The sequence below is a fragment of the Emydura macquarii genome, unplaced genomic scaffold, assembly GCF_026122565.2.
Source record: "Emydura macquarii macquarii isolate MOO-44397 ecotype Brisbane River unplaced genomic scaffold, CSIRO-AGI_Emac_v2 contig_2473, whole genome shotgun sequence".
Classification (NCBI taxonomy): Eukaryota; Metazoa; Chordata; order Testudines; family Chelidae; genus Emydura; species Emydura macquarii.
This window is the reverse complement of record NW_027132610.1, coordinates 2,013,020-2,026,821: the sequence shown is the minus strand read 5'-3', so window position 1 is coordinate 2,026,821 and position 13,802 is coordinate 2,013,020. Positions and strand designations below refer to the sequence as shown.

The 13,802-nt window shown below is 40.1% G+C and overlaps 1 long non-coding RNA gene across 1 annotated transcript; it reads left to right on the top strand.

Annotated features, from left to right (window-relative positions):
* The first annotated feature begins 3,404 nt into the window (after window positions 1-3,404).
* Window positions 3,405-12,225, top strand: LOC137162921 (uncharacterized). Its single transcript, XR_010922569.1, has 3 exons — window positions 3,405-3,507; window positions 8,744-8,800; window positions 11,710-12,225. It is a non-coding gene; the product is annotated as an uncharacterized lncRNA (long non-coding RNA).
* Window positions 12,226-13,802: the final 1,577 nt, after the last annotated feature.

Here is a 13,802-nt window from a genome sequence, read left to right as displayed (position 1 = left end):
TACACAGGGTCCTAATAAACATCCAGAACATTTTTTTTTAAGCAATTAAAAAAAGCCCTCAAACAGCATAAAAAATTAAATCCTAATTTACAAAAAAATTAATTTATGGTTGCAGGTTTTTTTTTGTAAAACAATTAGCTAAAAATATTAAAGGTTCAATATCTGGGGTATCTTATTTCTTATCAAACACGTTTACTTTCACCAAAGCGTATAAAAGCTGTTTTAAAAATCCCAAGACCTAAAATTAAAAAACAAATCCATAAATTTTTAAAAATAATTGGTTATTGTAGGCAGTGAATTCCTAATTTTGCTGCTATGGCTAAGCCTCTGGTTGCACTTACTAAAATTTCTAAAACTAATTCACCTCTTTGGTCAAAAGAAGCTAAGGCTTCTTTTATTTTTTTAAAGCAAGCCTTGTCAATAGCCCCAGCATTAGGGCTCCCAAATTATAAAAAACAGTTTAATTTTTTTTGTCATAAGTATAAAGGTACTGCATCTAAAGTGCTTATACAACCAATGGGAGGTTCTCAAAGGCCAATTGCTTATTTTTTATGTCAGCTTAATTCTGTAACACAGGGTTATCCAGCCTGTCTTAAAGCTGTGGCAGCAGCTGCTTTATTAGTTCAAAAGGTACAAAATTTGGTGCTTGAACATTCTTTAACTCTTTACGTGCCACATGCTGTAAAAGCCCTGTTAATTAAAAAAAAAACTCAGCATATTTCAGCACAACGCCTTACTCAATATAAAATTGTGCTTTTAGCAGCTAATAATATTATTATTAAACGTTGTGCATCTTTAAACCCAGCTACACTGTTACCAATTCCCACTAAAGGGAAACCTCATAATTGTAATTATGTTATTTCTCAAAGCACTACATCTCGCCCTAATCTTCAAAATACTCCTTTAACTAACCCAAATTATATTTTGTATATTAATGGTTCTTGCTTTGTTAATAAAACAAAAATGCGTAAAGCAGGGTATGCGGTGTGTACATCACATAAGGTTTAAAAAGCTCATTCTTTACCTAATGTATATTCTATTAAAATCAAAGGGGGGAACTGTGAAGGGAAAACAAGATGGGGTCTTTGTTTTTGCTAAGAACTGATTTTAAAATTTACTGTAAAAAGTCTAAAATAAAAAATGTTTTGTTAGCAGTTGTTTAATTTTAAAATGTTTTGTTGTAATAATATAGTTAAAAGGTCTAAACACTAGTAAAAAAAAAATGCAAAAAAAAACCTTAATTTAAATAAAAAAAGTTGCTAGTATTCAATTAAAAAATTCCTAAATAATACTTTTTAGTATGTATAACCATAAAAACTGTAACGTGTTAAAACTTGTTTATACCATTCTATAAATACGGTCTGTTTTTTGAAAGCAGGTGTCATTCCTTATATTTAAAAAAATCACCTTCTTTACGTAAAAAATAAACTTTAATTTTGCTAATCTGTTGTTGGCTAATTCTGAACCCCCACCAAGGCAACAAACATAATAAGTAAGAACCCCCAAGTTTGGGTTCTTCCACACCTTCAGAAGAACTCAGCTCCCTTTTAGGCACCTAAATAAAAGAGCAGACTTTCAAACCTGTTCAGCACCCACTAACAAACTGCCATTCTGTCACATAGGGCCAGCATTTTCCAATATGCTGAGCATCCAGTGAGCTATGTGTTTTGAAAATCTGCCTACTGAATTTGGTGCTAAATGGGTGCCGAATACATTTGAAAATCTGGCCCTTGAAGCTTTGTCTTTACTTCAGTGGTTAATTTGAGTTAGTACAGCCGAACAACTCCCTTGGATTTGCGCTAGCTTGAGGGAGAGTGATCACACTGCTGAACAATACTTGAGCTACACAAAGTGATTGGATTAACAGCTGATGAGTTGTGAATGGAGCTGCTGCATCTGCACTACATCACTGTCCCGTGTCCGCAGCGCTTGAATTTCAACCAACCTCCGATGGATCTGCTAGCTCAAGCTTAAAGCACCCCTTAACTTGAGCAAGAGATGTGTATGGCTCGGAGTCAGGTTGGGGCAATGTGTGACTTACCGCTTGAGCCAACACTGCAGTGAAGACCAGCCCTAATAAGCAGCTTCAAACCCCACATTTGAACTATTTTTAAAAAAGCATTATCCTATTCATTGGAATACCCTTAGGACCAGGAATGTAAGCTAGTGGTCTGAATGAGTTCTATCCTGCCACCTGTCGATGAACTGGAGGGAAAGATCTCATAAGCAGACTTATTTGCATAGACCTGCCTACTTTGCCAATGTGATCAATTAGGTGAAATTTAATCCAAAATGCCCCAAAGTTTGGATTGCTGGGGTAATGAAATGCTATCCTTATTATGTGACTAAAGGGTAGTAATACAACTGTACTTATTATGCCTAGCTGAGCGGTCACCATAACAGTAATCTCACTTGCTAAGCATGGGCTAGTGAGCCAAATTGAAATGAGAGAGCAGGAGTGGGTGTTTGTGCTAGCTGGTGAGGCTTTGGTTTAATTGCTCTAGATGATTGATCCTTCTATGTTTTGCAATAGTTGACTAGACTTGACTGAGAGTTCTTATCTGAAATCACTGAAAAGGTGGTGTAGGGGGTTGTGTTTATACCTGGTGGGGAGGCAGTTTGGTGAAATACAGCATAATGAAAGCAGTGTTAGTAAAGTTCCCTTCTACTCAGTGGTTTCAACTCTAGTGATTTCACTAATAGGGCTATGTGGTGAAGCCTCAGAACTGCATCTGAAGGTAATGTGGGTAGAGATCCATCAGCAGCACAGGTGTTCTCTATTCAACAAATCCTGGAGCTGTGGTTACTAGCAGCTGGGCTGGGTGGTCAGTGCTGTGGGACTGGATCAGATCAAACTAGACAAATGATATAGCTGAGCAGTGGCATCACGTACTTCTCCTCAGGAGCTGGAAGGGAACCCATGTGAAAACAGGACTGAACTCTAGGACTGCACTGACCTTGGATGGGAAGGGGAGAGTAGAATATTAAAGGGACACTTTTTTCCATTGGACTTTCATACCATGACGTGGGAAATAGACAAAGGATGATTGCCCAAGATATTATAGGTTGGGTATTTTCTTGCTGTTGGTACTTTTGAGTCATAGTTGCTATTTTCCCAAATTAATGCAGGGCGCTCTCTCCTCTTAATAATGTTTTATTTTTGTTCTACACAGGCTCAGTGCTTGCAAAGAGGGACGTATTTCCTGTTAGAGGTGCCCTGGGTGGTATTTAGTTTCCCCAGATTTCTGGCTTGAGCCAGTTTTCTTTTGTAACTTAAAGAAGAACCCCTACAATAGATATTGGACTCTTCTGTTGCTGACACTGCCTGGCAGGAGGGTTATATAAGTATTTATTTTTAATAGTTGCTGTCTATGCAGGACCTCTTTTCATTCTGTTTCTTCACAGAGTGTCATGCTGCCAGCAGAAGTTAACTAACAAATGCTAGTCCAACTTCTGTGCTGAAATAATTGGTGTTGTCAATGATGCTGATGACAAGGAAAGCTCAAGGTAGGACCCATGTTTGTTTTGTGCTTCATGAGAAAGAGAGGGAAAACAAATCAATATCCAAGTGGAAAAGGAGTGGGACAAAATTGGTAAGAAAAATCAATGTTTTCAAGTTTATGAAAGTGCTGCAAACGGTGTAAATCTTTATAACAAGACCAAGTGTCCCTTTAATGACTGCTCACCAAATTGGGAGTCATGTGTTACTTTCCTGAGAAAATAACCTGTGGGAGGGTAAAAATTCAGCTGACATTTTCAGCGTTTAAATATGCAGAATGTATACCTAATTTTCTTCTCTGAGAGGAAAGTTGGTTGTCAGGGCCTCAGTGGGCATGTCTACGTAGCAACTAGACATCCTTGCCGTGCAAGCCAAGGGTTGCAGGGCTGTTTCATTGCTGTGTAAAATTCCTGGCTCAGGGACCCTCCCACTGAGGGCCAGCCATGGGTATCCAGTTGCCAACTCCGGCAATTTCATCCTAACTCTTGCAATAGTTGGTGTTTTTCTTAGTCTCAGCCCCTGGGGCCCTGAAGTTATGTGGGAATCTCAGCTTTTATTTTTTTTCATAAAAAGACTTGTTTCTAGCCCTCCTGGTTATGGAGAAAATGTGCACCCTAAAGACTCCAAAACCAGAAGACAAACAAATCCTCCCCACCCCCCAAATTTATTATCTTTCTAAAATCAAGATTTTTTTTCCTAAACCATCCAGGATTGGAAGGAAGGCTTGATTTAGATTTTTGAAGACATGGGATTGCCAATACTGTGGCCTGTAAACCCAAAAGACCTGGGGGAAATGCAAACTACAAAACCATGGATCTCAAACCATTCCCCCTGAGGGCTTTGTGCAGTTCCACAGGCCACCCAACCTGCCTCCCTGGCACCAGAATCCTTTAGGAAGAGGGGTAGCCGTGTTCATGCATCTGACAAAGTGGGTTTCTGTCCACAAAAGCTTATGCCCAAATAAATTTGTTAGTCTTTCAAGGAGCTACAGAACTCTCGTTCCTTTTTTTAGGAAGAGCCGTGCTCTCACTAGCAATCCACAGCTTTCCTCCCTTCTGAGGGAACTGAAAGGGCACAGTGGGAGCTGCTGCTGATTCCAGTAACTGTTGAGCAGATTTCTTTTGTGGGTTGTCCAGAGGAGCCTGCTTTAGACCAGTGGTTCCCAACCTTTTTGGCTTGAGAGCCACAAATATAATTTTTACAACCTTGAAGGGCCACTAGTCTCCCCCAACAGACCACCCCTTCTCCCCACTGCAGCCAGAGGGAAGGAGTTCAGCAAGGAGGATCTCCTGTCCCCCTGGCTGCAGCAGTCCACCTGGGTCCCTAGGCAGTGGCTACCTTCTGCAGTAAGGGAGATAGGAGATCAGTGCTTCCCTCCCACTGGCTCCAGCAGGGACCCAGTGCTTAGGGACCCAGATGGAGTGCTTTGCCGTACTTTCTGCTACAGCCGGGGGGAGGGGAGCCCTGATCTCCCTTTCTCTTGGCTACAGCAAGGAGCAACACACTCTGCCTGGATACTTAAGCAGCAGCTCCCTTCTGCAGCCAGCAAAGGGGAGCCGTAGTCCATTCTGAAAGACCCTGTGGGCCACAGGTTGGGATCCACTGCTTTAGGGAGTGGCTGCTCCCTATGTGTATCCTTATATTTTAAGATGCTAAGAAACACATGCTTAGAAATATTGTAGAAAAGAGAGATCTCTCTAGCTCACAGTGCTTACACCTTGGCATTTGTTCAGTATCACCCACTGTGTTCTGGTTCTAGCTCATTAAAGGTGATGTCATTTCTCAGACGGAGGTAACACTGTGTAGCCCCCACCCCTCCCCAACTGACTGTCTGGAATGCCTCAGCCTGACCAGGTGAAAATAGCTACACTATTTTACAGTACTTGTTTGTTTACCTGGTTATGTAATGCACTGATGGACAGACTGGCTGGTGGATTTATTGATGCTTTATGTTGCTGCCTACATCCCTCTAGTCAGGAGAGCTGGGAAAGCGCTTTCCACAGCCGATAGCGTATGCTGCTGTCTGTAAGTTAATTACAGGCAAAGCAATTTTGCCAATGCTGCCCCCTTGGAATCTCTGTCCAGTTGCCCAGGGTATGTCATTGCAAATGTAGGCTCACGCGTACTGCAAGGCTGCCAGCTGGCAGCACATTGTGTTACCACTGAGACAGGTCTGTGTCAAAATGAATATAAATTAAACATGGAAAAATGTATTGTGGCAAAAATCATTAATTTTACGGAGTGAGGTAGTCTCACAAGACAATATATGTAAAGATTATTTTTCTGTTCATAGTTTTTCTTCTGAAGTCATTGGCTATGTTTTTTTTTTTTTTTTATTGGGGATGGCACTGAAATGCAGATCTTTCAGTCACTTTGGCCTAACCTGAATGAAATTCAATAAGGACAAATGCAAAGTACTCCACTTACAAAGGAACAATCAGTTGCACGCATACAAAATGGGAAATGACTGCCTAGGAAGGAGTACTGCGGACAGGGATCTAGGGGTCATAGTGGACCTGTTATACTTATGAAATAAACAGCAGGATTTTATTCAGGGGACAAGGCAGTATGCTGTATTTATTATGAATACAGAAAATATTTGAAAAAGCAATTGCCTAAAACACCTTCTCCCCCCCTCTCCCCCCCCACACACACAGTTCTGCAGGAGGGATATAATTATCAGCCTCTGTGTTGCTTGAGCTGAATCACTGGCCAGATTAGTCAGACACGAGGATGGAGCCAGGCTCTGTTGGTCGCGACACGGTGCTCCTTGGGGTTTGCAGAATGAACCCAAAGTCCAGGTTTTTTTCTCCCCATTTTTATACTTATTTATTCCCATTTGGGTTTATGGATTGTTGTGTGGTGTGTTTTTTTTTTTTTGTTTGATGTAATTGTATACTTGCGATATCAAACACAATTGACAGATTTTTTCACTTTTTATTTTTGTTTTATATTTTTTGTCTGAGTATTAACTCTCCTGTTTCTGGGGTTATTTTGATTTTCGGCCATCTGGGTTGTAAAAGTTCTTTAAACAAACACATCTTTTCTTCCTCCTGCCCTTGGAGGCTGAGAACCCATTACCTCAGCAATTACTTCCTCACAGTCTTATTTTAGAAGACTGATTGCATTTACTTATTTATACTTATTAAAAATTATTACATTTTTATTTATTACATTGGTACATTATTTTATACTTATTAATATAATCCTTATACCTACACCAATTTTATTAATACCAATTTTACTAAAAGGAAATAATAAAAAAAAAAATCTTATTTGCCCTGTCATTGCTCCATGCTTTACACATTAACCACATTCCTGATACGCATTGGTCACTTTACTTTACTAAATTATTACAAGTAGGTTTCAGAATGTTCCCAAACATTCATATGTCGATCTTCTCAAACAGGGCCCCAATATGTCATAAATGTTAAAACACAAAATGTTTAGGCAGGAGGGTCCCACTTATATGTTCAAGCAGTCACTTATCATAGTGGAGCCTGGGGTGGCATGAACAAACAATCAATATGTCTGGAACATCCCTATTTATAATGCCTAGTTTTATCTTTTTTTAGTGTGAGAATTAACCCTTAAGCTTCAAATATGTACATCAGTGCTGGGGCCTACAGACCACAAGTTAAATATGAGTCAACAGTGTAATGCTGTTGCAAAAAAAGCAAACATTCTGGGATGTATTAGTAGTAGTGTTTGTAAGTAAGACACGAGTAGTAATTCTTCCACTCTACTCTGCTGATAAGGCCTCAACAGGAGTATTGTGTCCCGTTCGGGATGCCACATTTCAGGAAAGATGTGGACAAATTGGAGAAAATTCAAAGAGCAACAAAAATGATTAAAAGTCTAGAAAACATGACCTCTGAAGCAAGACTGAAATCTGGGTTTGTTTAGCCTGGAGAAGAGAAGACTGAGAGGGGACATAACAGCTTTCAAGTACATAAAAGGTTGTTACAAGGAGATGGGAGGAAAAATTCTTCTTAACCTCTGAGGACAGGACAAGAAGCAATGGGCTTAAACTTCAGCAAGGGAGGTTTAGGTTGGACATTAGAAAAACTTCCTGTTAGGGTGGCTAATCACTGGAATAAATTGCCTAAGGAGGTTGTAGAATCTCAATCACTGGAGATTTTTAAGAGCAGGTTAGACAAACATCTGTCAGGGATGGTTAGATATTACTTAGTCCTGCCATGAATGCAGGGGACTGGACTAGATGACCTCTCAAGGTCCCTTCCAGCCCTATGATTCTATAAATGCATTTTAAAAAATAAACATGTTCATGCTGTAGGCACAAATTAGTCTTCACTGTCTTTTTCCTTTTGTCTAAGAAGTCTGACTCAGCTGGCCAAAACTGCTCATTTGGCAACCCTGTAATACCCCTGTGACCAGACAAGGCATTGGGGTTAGCTACCTAAACAACCCAAAGCTGATGCAAATTTGCTAGATTTTGGAGTGGCTGATGGGATTGTGTGCTCTGTCACACCCTTCCTTGCCCCCTACCCACAGCCAGGCTGCAAGAGACTCAACACCAGATACAGGAGGTGCATTTTTTCTTTGCTGTTCCCCCCCCCTCCCCCCTTTTGGGTGTTTGTCTTGTTTTTGTCTTCTAGGAACCAGGATTGGACTTTAATAACCACAGCTCCAGCCAGTCTCAACTAACTTCTCTTCTCCCCAACAGAATAGTAATTGCTATCTTTAATACCATCTAAAAGACTGTCAACTAGGTGGAGGGAAGCTTTCTAAAAGTTCTCTCCTGCTAAAGAGAAAGGGAAATTGTAAATTAGTAGGAAAGCGTCTTTTTAACATTTCAAATGCTTTAACTTTTTTTTTTCCCTGCATTAATAAAAGGTTTTTAAAAAATTCGTGTTTGCCATGGACCTAAACAGGCTCAGGTCTCTGTATACCAAACCCTGAACCCTCTTTCCTACTATTTAATGTTGGACAATTTCAGGGTCATGTTAAAACTTTTCTTTTCTGGCTCTTGTATTCATCAAAATTAATACATCAGAACCTAAGCAGCCTAGAGCTATAAACATAGATATCACCATTGTATCAGTTGTCCAGGACCTCAAATTGCAAGCAGTTGCTTTTAAAGTGTCAGTTCTATCAGTTCAACACTTGATGGCACTAATAAAATGAAGAATCCATCACATCCCCAAAACTAGAATCAAACTGTGATAATGGGGAATGTGAAAAGAAGTCACTTGACTCGGTTGTTGTCTTGACTTACCCTAGGCAAGAAAAAAGTATTCCAGTGAATAACAGACCATAGAGAATGGTAACTATGAGCAGGTGAGTAACCAAACTAGGAAAGATTAGCTGTAAAGTTTTACTTCCACTATGAAACTATTGCCGTAATAAACTCTGTATTCTAATCCTCTCGTCATGTTTTCACTTGTAACTCCGCCCTCAGAAAAAAGAAATGAGGCAGAAAGGAAGCCTAGAACTAGGCCCAAACCAAACCCCCATTCTCTTAAGCCTTGAACAGGAGTGTCTTTCTGCTTTCAGGGTCCAAGAGCCTGGGTTTTCTGGCATCAAAAAAGTAATTAGAAACTTGATGGGTGGCTGGTCAAAATCCTGGCCATTGCCCAGCGTCCCCATTGTATCTACTGGGGCAAGTACTGTCTTTTTGGCCTGTCTGCACAGCACCTAGCACAATGGAGTCCTGGTCCATGAGTAGAGCTCCTAGGTGCTACACTCATACAGATAATTAATATTAATTCAAGAGCTGTGCAACTGCTGGTGTCTAGCTCCTCCTCAAACCTCCATTTCCTATCTCCCACAACTGAGGTAGGAGCTTAAAGTGATATTCTAGCCATTTATGAAAAGTGGTTGCCTAGGTATTTGTCTTTCTGCATTTCTATGTATAACGTTGTGGATGTTTAGGAATGGAAGTTAGGGCATTTTTTTCAGGTTTGTGGTCTCCTATGTTCAATATCGCTTTCTCTTAGTGGAGCTGACAAAGTTACAAGAGTATAACAATATGCAAAAAAAACTCATCAAGGAATTTCTGTCTCATGGAATATTTTGTCTCTTCCTGAACAGCTGTCACTCACAACTGTTGCCCTAGGATAAAGTTATCCAGTGAGATGCCAAACTGTCAGTATTTCATTAAAATATGCTGCAGGGAATAGTGCAGTAAACTACTTAGCATGCCAAAAGCATAGTATGTGCCAACATATTTATTGTATAATGTTTGTAAGAACTGCAACTGTTCTTCTGGAGTAATCAATTCGCTTTTCATGAGCAATAAGTCTTGATCCTCTGCATGCACTTTAGGGTGCAACAATTTTATTTTTGAGGGGAGGACCGCAATAAGTAGATCTGATTCCTGTATTGCGACTTTGCCAGCAAGTACTATTCGTACACCAGCTAGTAGAGCCCTAAGGATCTTTGCTCACAGCAGAGAGGATCAGGAAATAACAAAATTTAATGATTATAGCCTGAAAGTAGGTGACATGTACACTCTGCTTATTAGCATAAATAAGGTCTTGACAACAGAAAGGAGATGGCAGCAAATAAAGTAATACAACTGTAAGTATTGTAGTTCAACAACCTTACTGCATTTGATACAGTTAAAATTAGTGAAGCCACACAGGTATAATTGAGAGGAGAATTTATCCTAGGGGCTATAAAGTAACTGTTCAGGGAGCTCTCAGTAAGTGTGATTCTCTACCCACTCCTGAGGCTCTCTGGTTAGTTGTTCTCTTGGACATGCAAATCCCATGTGTCAAAATGCCCCCTTTTTAGTGTTTGGATTTATCCATATAGTATACTGCTATCCCTACTTGTCTGTCTGGTCTTAGGTACCCATAGCACCTCTGTTTCCTGAGATTTACTGAGTTGAATTTCCCTGGCTCAGCTGATGGTTCTCTTCTGACAACGACAGCTGAGCAATTCTTTTTATACTTTAGGATTCTTTTATGTATCAGATAGTTCTCAGTGGCCTTTCTCTAGTGGGATCCTGCTGGACTAAAAGCTACTGCATCTTGCTTCCTCACTTGACTAAATATCCAGTCAGGGACAGTCAACATACTCCTAAATCTTGCTTCTTAAGCCTCCACTTCTATGTGTATGATATCAAATGCCTCCTTGCCTATGTATCTTGTTAAGGCAGCCAGACTACATACACAAAACTGCCTACCTTTTTAAATCCTGACACGCCATTCCAGCCCCCCAGCAACTCTAATAGTCATCAATAGGATTTTCAGAGCCAAATAGCTGACTAATGCATTAGTTCACTGTTTTGCAGCTCTAGTTTAATAATTTAGAATTAGAAATGGGTCAAAACTAGACTCTCAGAAGCAACCTCCCCCATATTTTAGCCTCTTCCCAAGAAAAACCCTGTCACTTACTTAGGTGCCTAAATATGGATGTGGGAGCCAACTTTAGGAGCCAGTAAAATAGGATGTACAAGACCTTCTCTGACATAAAGATGGTAAAAGGATATAGTGTATACATAAATGCCATAATAAAACCATCGTCTGTGATAAGGCCTACCCCCAAAGGTGATTTCTTCCTAAGAGCAACCCCCAACTGGGAAGGCTGTTTGGAGGAAGTAGAAGGAAAGAAGAAAGGAGGAAACGCAGACACATCGCACTGAAAAGTGCACACCGGGCATGAGGGAAGCTGTGAGAACATCGAGAGTTATAACAGTTAATTAAAACAAAGTTTTGGAATAGATGGAAAAAACCCTCTCATGCTTCAGAGCTTAAACCAATCTCTAATTATCAGGGACCAGGATGAGACCTTCACTGGCGACAGGTTGTCCCACATCTGCCTACTGTGGAGTTCTTGCATATTTTTCTGAGGCTGGCCACTGTTGGGGACGAGATACTGGACTAAATGGATCGTGCATTTGATCCAGTCTAGCAATTCCTGTTTTTCTATAATATTGCCTTTTATATCACTTGCTTTAATTGCTGTGCAATGCTTATAGCACAGTAGAAATGTAATAGACCAATAGATCCTGTTCCTTCCTGTGCATCACCTAATTCATTTTCTGAGCTGTTTCAGCTCTTCAAGGCTAATAGCAGTAAAAGCTTGATTTAGTCCCTAAATACAATACATCTAGCTCTGATACACAGGGAGCAGATCTGCTGAATAAGGAGGGGCCACTTTTACAGTTACTTTTCAGAGTTAAACTGCATTTTAATATTTTTTCATCAATTTACCTTTCCTGTAATTTTTGTTTCTTACAGTAATGCTGACAAGACTAGAAACCTTCACAGATAGAAAAAATGCAGCATTAGATAAAATAATATGGTTAAAGGTCTCACATAGTGGGTCGTGTTGCCTTCACTGTGCTACAGAATGCTTTCTTGTGCTGAGATTTTGGTCGCACATTTTGTAAATAGTTTATAAAGGGTTACTAAATGTTTAAAAGTTGAAGTTTCTTTTTAATGGCCACTCAATTATTATAGATTGTTAGACTCCAACAGTAGGTTGTTTATAACCACCTATAACATTGTCTATCGATGAGTTGTAGCCATCTATAATACATACTGCTTATGTCTGTAACATGCTTATAACTTTTACTAATCACTTAACCCTTTATAAATCTATCCTTAGAATAAAGTGTTGGTCAGAGGTTCTCAGGTTATGGCTGTGGACAAATGGTGGTCCACAGAACACTTTCTGATGGTCCACAGAAGGCTGGGTGGTCTTGTGAATTTGCCTTCTCCTTATGTCCTGCATCTAGATGACATTAAAGGACACTTCACAGTACATTAAATACTCTTTTTTTGCTTTTTCCCATTTGCAATTGCTACAGTTGTCATGGGGATGATATGCAATCATGAATGGAAGAGTAGTAGTGTATGCACTTGTGCATAGCCTGGAAAAGTGCTCCACAAGAAAATATCTAGCTTGCTATGCGGTTCCTTCATGCCCGTGGAAAAGGAAGGGAATCCCTGCTGTGAGTCACTGAATGAGAGGATGCTGTCTCCCCAACGTTAAGCCATTCATAAGTTTTGACACCAACAACTTCTGATTAGGCTTGCTTGGAATTTTTTGGATTTTGTTGAAATGTTGGTAGGGGGGAAGGAGTGAGTAGATTTTTGTGAGTTTCCCTCCTTGGTTTTTTTTTTTTTTTTTTTTTTTTTTTTTTTTTTTTTTAAACCTAATTTTTCTTCAGCCAAGCCAGGAGAGAAACAAAAGCTTCTTTATTGTCAGACTGTGCATGTCACCCAGTCCAGGAAACAATTTGTTAGGCTGGTTCCTTTTTATCTCCATCCAGACTTCAAAGGCTCTTTCCCAAGTGTTTGCTGCACTTTGAATGGTACAGGGAAGGAAAATATGAAGGATGAACAACATCACCCAACAATCATGATAGTAGGTGCCTCTCGTATTGTTTGGAAGCACCTGACGTTGTGGATTGGCCCCATCCACTTGACCATCTTTCCTACCCTGTGTGGTGTTTATCCATCGACTAGAGATGTCTAAGTGCAATGCACTGGATTCATTTACTGGCAATTATCCAATTAAACAATGTGTCATTTATCAGGTACCAGTTAGCAAGCTTTACTGCAGTTGCCAATACATTGCACAGCCATTGCTGTTATAAAAAGGTGTGTGTGTGTGTGTGTGTGTGTGTGTGTGTGTAGTATCACTCCAGTCAATAGCGAGGTGTGAGTGCATGTGCGTGCACACACACACACACACCCATCTCTACCCTAAACCAAAGTTAAATAGTTAGACCTGTGCATGAAATAAGACTTTGAAACATGGTTATGACAGCACTGACCATCAGCCAGACAGCTGGCTTACAGCCATTTCTTAATGCAGGATAATTTTGCAAGTATTCAGAAAGAGGGTCTGAGCTGCTAAAGTATTTTCGGAACATATCCATCCATCGCTGCAGTCCCTGGTATCACTGTCCTTGTCCGGAATGACAGCTGCTCCTTTTTTCATTTGCTTTCCTCCAGTGTCACATGCTGGATTAAATGGATATGGGTATTCCAGAGGGGAGTGGTTGTTTGCCCTGTCTCATTTTTAACTAAGGCACTAAAACTTGCTGTGCTCTTCTCTGACCTAATCTGCTTTTCTACCTGCTTGGTATTCCAGTTCAATATTAGTGTCAGTAAATGCTGTCTGGCCTGTCCATCATAATGAAGACATTCAAGGGATCCATTATGATATTATTCATTTGAGCAATGTACATTCATTATTCTTCTTCCACTGCTTCAGACTAAAAGTATCCTTGATTTATAAGGTTTCTGTTCTTTCTGAGCTTGCTTTGCTATCGTCAAGCCTTCTGCTACATCTATTGTTTGCTTCATAATCCAGTTCAGGG